This window comes from Belonocnema kinseyi, chromosome 9, assembly GCF_010883055.1.
Source record: "Belonocnema kinseyi isolate 2016_QV_RU_SX_M_011 chromosome 9, B_treatae_v1, whole genome shotgun sequence".
Taxonomy (NCBI): Eukaryota; Metazoa; Arthropoda; class Insecta; order Hymenoptera; family Cynipidae; genus Belonocnema; species Belonocnema kinseyi.
In genome coordinates, this window is record NC_046665.1 from 17,066,441 (window position 1) to 17,075,777 (window position 9,337).

Sequence of the window (9,337 nt, forward strand, 5' to 3'; positions counted from 1 at the left end):
TGATATTTGATTCCTCTAGAATCAAACCGAAGGGCGTATAACAAAGCCACCAAACGCGTCCTCGGGTTGCTGATAGAGGGTCCCTGTACCAAGGGTCGAACGATATACTAAGGAAATTGGAATGGAATTTGGGTTAGCGAAATGCGCCAAGGTTTATTTGAAGCGAAGAAAACTTAATGGCATCCCTGAAGATCCTGAGCTCGTTGATAGAAGCGCTATACGACACCTTTGCGCTAGAGAGACTTATACATACCTGGGCGTGCCACAGAGCCGCATTCAGGATGTGACATCTATAAAGGATACTCCGAAGCAGATATAAACGTCTCATCCAACAGATTTGGTCTGCCGAACTGTCGGCGCGGAACAAAGTATCTGCAACGAACATGCTTGCCGTCCCGGTAGTACTCTATTCATTTGGAGTAGTTACATGGACGAAGAACGAGCTCAGCTCCCTTGATATCGGGACAAGAAAGGTTATGCACATGAACAAAAGCATGCATCTTAAGTCTTCCGTTCCGCGACTGTACATCTCACGCCGTCAAGGGGGTCGCAGGAATATTGAGTCTTGAATCTCTTCACAACAGGATTATTCTGGGTACAGCACATAGAGTTGCAAATGGAAGAGACCCTCTTCTTAAAATGGTCAGGAATCACGAAGAAGGGGGCAAAGGAGCGTTTCTGTACAAAGTAGCGGAGGAGGCTGCTGAAACACTCGGACTTGACTTCAGTATGAGGGGTGAGCAAAATGCATCAAATCTTACCTATCTCGAGTACTCATTCCTGAAAGCCCGGATTAAGAAAGCACAAGAGAAAAACTTTCGTGAACAGCTCCTCGATAAGAAGATGCACGGTATCTTCCACATAAATGTCAAGGATCAGTCAATGTCTTGTGAGCTAACGATTGCTTTCCTTAAATCGCAAGGATTGAAGTCTGGTACGGCGGTTTTCATTTTTGCATACCAAGACGGTGTCATTTCCACCTTAACATACCGTCGCCACATTTTGAGCCAAGACGTTCCTGATGATAGCTGCAGGGCGTGCCATGCACACCCCAAGCAGTTAGCTCACATACTATCTAGTTGTCCAACTCACGTGGGAACGACCTACATTCCAAGGCACAATGCGGCACTAGGAGTTGTTTATTACCGTCTCTGTCACTCTTGCGGAATTAACCTTAATATCGCTCCTCTAAATGCTCCTAGGGAAATCGAGTCTATTGCCGAGAATGGGAATTCCGCATATACTGGAAATTTATATTCTCGACAATTGTTTCTGTTGCTCACTCGAGGCCTGACATGGTTCTTCTTGACTTCGAGAAGCGAACCATGTTCGTTATCGAATTTTCGTCACCAGCTGACAAAAACATCATAACCAAGGAGAATGAAATGAAAGAGAGGTATTTATTTCTGTGCCAATAACATTATGGAATGGCTGCTGAGTGACAAATACTATAAAATAGTACTAACATTCTACGCTTCCAGTGGTCGGAGTGTGAATTGTGTTTAACGCTTATTTGCGACATAAAAAAGGTATGCTATGAATATGCAGGATATGTTTTTATTAAAGTGAATAAAATACTACATGCGAAGACTTTTAATTGTTTTGATCAGGAAAAATCTAGAATCGATATATTATGCCAGAATTTTTATTGCAATTTTTTCAGAATTTTTTCTATTTGTAAAATTGCTATCTCTGGATCTGATTTCCAAATTCGCATTCGATCAGCCCCTAACATTGATTCTAAGTTACTTTGATAGTATAGGTGTATCAAAAATATATCTCGAAGCAATTTAACTTTCCCAAATTTTAATTTATAGAACCCTCAGGGAGTTTTTTTATTTTATAAAATATTTTATCTGGACGTCATTTTTAAATTTGGTTTGATCAACCACGAAAATAAATAAGAGACTCGTTGATTATAGGAGTGTATCAGAAATTATTGTAGAAGCGATATTTTATGCCCGAATTATTATTCCAATATTTAAAAAAAAAATTCTATTTTTGAAAATGCTATCCCTTGATCTGATTTCCAAATTGGCATTTGATCAGCCCCTAAAATTAATTCTGAGTCATTTTGATGTTATAGGTGTATTAAAAAAATCTCGAAGCAATTTAACTTGCCCGAATGTTTATTCCAATTTTTTCAGAAATTTTTCTGTTTTTGAAATTGATACCTCTGGATCTAATTTTCAAAATTGCATTTTATCAGCCCCTAAAATTAATTAATTAAATAATATCGTTTTTAGGGAGTTTTTTCATTTTAGAAAATATTTTATCTGGACGCCATCTCAAAATTTGGTTTCATAAATCACTAATATAAATCAAAGACTCGTTGATGATAAGAGTGTATCAGAAATAAATCTAGAAGGGATATTTCATGACAGAATTATTATTCCTACATTTGAGGAAATTTGTCTATTTTTGAAATTACCATTCCTGGATCTGATTTCCAAATTGGCATTTGTTCAGCCCCTAAAAATAACTTTAAGTTATTCTGATGTTATAGCTTTTGTTATTCCTTCAAAAGCAACAAATGCTATCATATTCATTATTACAAAAGTTCTTGATTATTTCGCAGTTGTTAAGTTTATAATATTCTAGGTTAACAAGCTAATATTATTAATGTAAATTTTAAATTTACATATGTTCGAATTTGTAGGTGTGTCAACTAAGCTCTCGGTTATGACCAATGAACGGTAATTCAGTGTTTGTACACGTTCTTGTAAAATAAATGTAAAGCAAAAGAAAGTTTAGTTTGTGACAGCTGTTATCAACGCGACAACCTAAAAGAATCAGCAATTCTTTAAAGGAATTTATTACAAACTCGTAACCATTCTGTGTGACACATTTTTTTTTAACATAATTTTTTTGCCAAATAAGACTGGTCCTTATTCTCTCGTTCTTCTACGTATGAATAAAGTTTTGTTTCCAAACTATTTTCCCTCTTCTACCTCTCTCTCGTTCCTCTAGTAGGAACGGAGTTTTCTCTCTCTTTGTCTACTAATTTCATTCTTCACTCTCTCGTTTCTCTAGTAGGAATGAAGTTCCTGTCTTTAGTGTTTTCCTCTATTCTCTCTCGCGTTCCTCTTGTAGGAACGGAGTTTCTTCTTTTCTTATTCTTCCTAACTCTCTTTCTCTCTCTCGTTTCTCTCGTTAGGAACGGAGTCTATTTTTCTTTCTCCTAAATTCCTCTCGTACCTCCCTTAGGTACGGAGTTTCTTCTCTTACTTAATTTTTTTCCGTTCCTCCCGTAGAAACGGAGTTACTTTAAATAATGTCTCAACAAATTACTTTTATTTAATTTTAAATAAATTAGTTGACCATTTTGGCGCCCAACAAGAGGCAATTTGCAACAAAGTTTGATATTGGATAATATCACGAACTACCACGACAGACTATCTAGCATCCCAAATTATTTCCCGAACTTCAACTAAAAGAGTTCCAAGGGATCGAATCCTCGATTTGGAATCATCCAATGCCAGGAAAAATCGACAAAACGTGGTGACGTTCGTTTTAACACTAGATTCTTTTTCAGAATCCTAATGAGCGTTTCTTGGGATTTTCCATTGATAAAAGAGAGCACTCAGGAGCTGCCATGAATCAATTAGAGGTCAGTGCAACTGCACTCACAGGTAACCAATCAGCTGAAGTCACAGGTGGCTCACAGTCTAGAATCTGAGATGCTCTCTCAGGTGCACAGTCAGCCGAACAATCAGCTGTGTTTCCAAGAATATTTTCATGTGATCTTCCAGCTGGAATCTCAGGTTCACTCCCAGATGCACAGGCAAATGTGTAATCAGCGGTATTTTCAAGTGATCAACTGGTCGGAATTCGAGATACAGTCAAATGTACAATCAGCTGCATTTCCATGAATATGTCCAGGCGATTCACAAATTGGAAATTCAGATAAACTCCCAGGTGCACAATCAACAGTACCATCAGCTGTGCTTCCAGGATTATTTGCAGGTACCCTACCAGCTGGGATCTCAGGAACACTTTTAGGTGCACAGTCAATTGTACAGCTAGTTGAACCCTCAGGAGTATCTACAAGTGATCAACCAGTTCGAATCTTAGGTGTAGTTCCAGGATCATTACCAGGGGAACAACTAGCGGGACTTCCAGCGCTAATCTCCGGTACACATGCAACAGTTCAACCAGGTGTATATTCAGGAACATATCCAGGGGTTGTCCACTAGACAACCACCAAGTACCACCACAGTTGCCTGTGGTGGAGGGGAGATGATACCCCTACTTGGGGCGTCCCCGGGTTGCGGATAGGGGAATGCTCGCTGGACACAGAGGGTAGGGCTGAAATAAAATAGGCCCCGCGGACCAAACACAAATAGATTCTCAAGTCAAGGCTTAAACAACCGTGCCGAGGACTGAGTGGCACCAGGGAGCGGTGTCCCAAACGGTATCTCTAGGATACCAGGTCGCCTCCTAAAGTATACGGACCTTACCCCCGCATGCGGGGCTTTGCGTGGGTGGACCTTTACTTTCCTACCTACTCCTGGGAATAGAATGGATACATACAAAGAAAACTTTAATCGAAGTGAAAGTGAGGAGCTTGTGATGAGAAGACGCCCTAACTGAGGAGAGACTTATAAAGGAAACCAGATGGGATATTGATGTAACGCGCGGAAAACTTAACAAGGCACTAGGTCACATTAAGGGGCTAAATAGAGTCTTGCAAGAAATGAAGGTTTTCTTCGACCTCCACAGCAATATGTTCCGCAAGATAAAGGAGGGATTAGAGAAGGCGCTGGATATAACGAAGTAGGCGCATGATGATTTTAATTCCGGCATATCTGGACTCGAGTGGATTGATTCAGAGTCGGAACGCATGGAGCTTGTTACAGAGAGATCCCGCAAGGAGAGAAGCTCAAGACAGGACACAAGCCACAGCGGAACTCAGGCCGAAGAAGCCGTGGAAGCAGAAAAAGGAGCTGCTCCTAACAAGGTAAGGAAGCAGAAGAAGTTGCAGAGGCGACGTAGACCCGAGGCGGTTCTAATTAAACTGGCCGAGGGTTACTACGCGGGGGTCCTCAAGCAGAAGGTAAGTCCTGACGCCCTAGGTTTACAAATCAAGGGTGTTAAGCAAACCAGAAACGGAGAGGTCCTTGTGAAATAAACACCTGCAGGTGAGGGCAGATCAGACTTGTCAGCAGCATTTTCTGGGTCCCGTTGAGGCAAGTAGCGCCAAGCCGACGAGCAAGAAACCGAGGATTGCAAACGCTTCAGCGTCCGCGACTTCGACGCCAAGCAAAAAGAAGAGAGACATACTTCCAAGAACACCAGGAATCTGAAGAAAATTCGATGGAGATCCCGACCCGAAGCGGTTTTAATCAAACCAGCTGAGGGCCTGAGTTACGCCGAGGTCCTCAAGGACCTCAAGCAGAAAGTCAAACCTGACGCCCTTGGCGCAAAAATCAAGGGGAAACAGCAGACTAGAAACGGAGAGGTCCTTGTGGGACTCGGACCTGCAACTAAAGGCAGACAGGAATTTTCAGCAGCCATTATGGAGGTTCTAGGCGAAGGGGCTGAAGTGCGTGAGCTGGCGCCCCGCACCGAGGTCTTTGACCTCGAACCAACTACCGACGCCGAGAAGGTCGTAGCGACCATGAAAAGCCATTTCGGCAACAACTATGTAGGAGAGGTGAAGGTCAGCTTCACGAAAAGCCCTTTAGAGGCAATCTGTGGGCTTTCGTGGGGCTGAAAGAAGATTTGGCGGCGAGACTTGTGTGCGTAGGACACCTGAAGGTAGGGTGGGTCATAGGGCTGCGGCGTGCGAAAGTATGCCGCAGTGCTACCTCTGCGCCGAAAAAGGAGAGAAGCCCCGGATACACTACCTACCGGGGACGATGAGGTGCTTAGCGTTCAGGGGGGCAATCTCCTCGAAGAAGCCTCAGGGACGTCCAAACTAAAGAAGCACACCCAGCCGGGATGCTCGCATCGCCCGGGGCTGTGCGGTACCGCCGTACTGCTGGGGTCGGTACGGGCATCTTTAGCTGGGTGCAGAAAAGAAATTAAGGTGTATGCCAAGCAGGCGAAGCAAGATAAAGCCGAAGCAAGATAAAAGCCGAAGCACGGCAAATTAGCATTCCAAACTGAGAGAACTAAGACAGATACTCAGTCAACTAAATAATCCGGTGTATCTTCAGGAGCATTTCCAGGGACTCCGTCAGCTATGTTTCCGAAACATATCCAGGTGGTCAACCAGCTGGCCCCCCAGGTGTGCAGTCAACTGTACAACCAGCTGCAACCCTAGGAGCATTTGCATATACCTATCCAGCTGCAAACTCAGGAGCACAACAAATAATACGTCCAGAAGTACTGCTGCATGATCAATCGGGATCATTTTCTGGTGCCTACCCAGAGACATTATCCAGTGCCTATTTAGGTGTGTATTCAGGGCCCTATCCAGGAGTATTCCTAGGCACATATCCAAAAGTCTTTCCAGGGATTCATCCAGTTACTCATACTCAGTCAAATTCATCTTCAATTCCAATGGCCTTTCAAAGAGCACAAGTTGGTCTTGAAGGAGTATGACTTACAACCTGGCAAAGATTTCATGAACTTCTTCAAAACTTTCCGCGAATGAATTTGATTCCAGAATACTAGGGAAAAGATCATGAAGATCCAACGGCTTTTCTCCAAAGTATAGAATCATACTTAATCACCATGCAAACTGCGAAAGTACAGAAAACTCGCAATGCAGGTACATCATTAAAAGGTAGTCTTAATAGTTGGACGATTATAGAGGATTGCGGGCGTACTTCTACATAAAAAGAGTCTCTAATTCAGGACATTGCCTCCCCTGATTTCAGAATCCAAGTTGCTGGACGGAATTCCAAACATGGTTCTAATTCGTAAAACTGGAGGCAGGCGGTGGGTCCAAATCCCACCGCCCACGACTCTCAGTAGTCTGTTTATCCCAGACTTCCCAGGAATATTTTCAACTACCCCGAGTTCAGGGTGATTTCAATGAGAACGATATTTTGGGATTAGTGGATACATAAGCCACAGCTAGTTTTCTACATCCGGACGTTCTGACAGTAAATCAGAAAAAAGCAATGCAGTCTTACATCCAAGAAGTTGATTTGGCCACTCAGGGATTAATCATGATGGTACAAGGCAAGACAACAATATCCGTCAGTTTTGGAAATCATATGACTACTTTACCGAGTCTGGTTAGCAATGGAATTCGAGAACCTTTAGTTCTTGGATGACCTTGGATCTACGACTAGAAGATCCTCATTGACATTCCCGGGGGAAGAGTCTATGAGGGAAAGTAACAGAAATATGCACTTTATTTGTCAAACTCGGTATTCTGGACCCAGCATACAAACATTCCGGAACTTGAAATCAAGATTAATTTTCCCACTGACTTAAGTGATGAGTTAACGCTTTCATTCAACGATTTAACTCCACCCTGGATCCTCAGCGTAAATTAACGCAAACACAATCTGCGCAACATGAAATACGAACAATTAAACACCAACCTTTTCGTTTACGACCATATCCATGTTCGAAGGAGAAAAGAAACAACATCCTGGAACAGATCCAAGAAATGCTTGCCGAATGAGTGATTGAACCTTGTCAGTCACAATATAGCTCACCAATCGTGCTCGCCTGGAAAAAGGACGGAAAATTTAGATTCTGTATTGATTTTCCAAAGCTAAATTCCATCACCGAGGAAGCAACTTACACACTTCCCCGAATGCAGGATTCTATAAAAAAAACTAGGAAGTGCTAGTGTTTTCTCCACTCTGGAATTGCGCTCAGTTTTGGTTATCCACGGGCAATATTATCTTATAACGGGCCACAATTCACGAGTAATCTTATTCAATTTGGGGCCATCCATATACCACGTGGACAAGTTTTTACCACCACCCCCCCCCCTCCTCACCCCTCATGGACATCCGTGGAATTTTGACGAGCCCCCCACTGTACTTTATCCACATGAATATATTTGATGAAAATATAGATATGATTAGTCTTAAAAAGAAAGAAGTCCAAAAGGAGCTATGAAATTGCTGAAAAAATTCGGATTAGCTTGGGAACGTGAGTTGAAACATGATTTGAATTGCAAACAAAAAGTCTTTAAAATATTCTTAAGTTTTGCATGCTCTCCCAAAAAATGATCGCTGGAAAAAATTCAAAACTGAATTTTTAATTCCATTACATTCGTGCTGTTGTTACACAGAATAAGAAGCATAAATATAAGAAAATCTATTTCTGAAAAATTTCCGAAAGGATTTTGGTCCTCAAAGGGTATTGAGACGAGAGTTATTTTTAAATAAGTTAATTTTAGCCCGTTGCAAATATGCAGTTTCCAGGATGAAAGAATTAATGATTTACTTAACCCCTTCGTTGTCATCGAGAATTCGACAAAAAGTGCCAAAAATGGCAGGAATATTTGTTATTCTGAAAATTTGTATCCTGAGGTTTTTGGGGACGCTGAATCCGAATCTGATGTCAAAATGCAGAAATTCAAGATGGCGGATGAAAATACAAAAAACTACTTGATTTATATAAATCTGGGTACTTATGGGTTTTTGGGGTCGCTGAACGCGAAACCGAAATCAGAATTCGAAAATTTAAAATGGCGGATCCAATATGGTGGATGAAAATACAAAAAAGGCTCGAGTAGGACCTACTTTGTATGGTTTAGTCTGTCCATTTTAAAATTTCCAATTTTTAATTACCAATATTTATCCAAATCGAGCCGTTTTTTGTATTTTCGTCCGCCATTTTAAATTTTCAAATGTTGACTTCACATTCAGATTCAACGGCCCCAAAAACCCCCGAGCAAGACTGGAATGCAAAATCGGAGTAAGTAAATAGAAAAAAAGAAGATTGACGTATTTTGCGTCAATGCCACACAGGGCACGGAAAATTTTGACGCATTTTGCGTCAATGCCAACGAAGGGGTTAAGAAACTTACCTTAGTAAAGTAACTTGGAAGGTCTGCTTCCTTACAGGTAGCTTTGTTCTTAACAAATTTTATTTCATTGTTCATGTTTGCGTAGAATTCGTCGCATTGGGTATACTTCAATTTTGCATCCCATTATACGATACGAAAAGCTGACGATACAGATCGGTCGCCTTTGATGTCGTTATAAAAAAACCGATTAAGAAAATATGGTAGGAAGAACTTTAACTGGCAACGACCTGCAGCTTGTTTTAATTCAAGCACTTTTCACCCCTCCTCTCTACACCAACTAACCACTGCCCATGTACCGGTATTAGCCGCCAGACTCACTCTATAATGAAGAGATATTTTCCGGATACTTAGGGAAATGTGTATCCACGTGGATTGTAGTCCGACCCCCCC

At 41.6% G+C, this 9,337-nt stretch overlaps 1 protein-coding gene across 2 annotated transcripts in view; it reads right to left on the bottom strand.

Annotated features, from left to right (window-relative positions):
* Positions 1 to 9,337, bottom strand: part of LOC117180865 (WD repeat-containing protein 20) — a 123,546-nt gene that overhangs the window by 32,814 nt on the left and 81,395 nt on the right. The window lies entirely within an intron of this gene.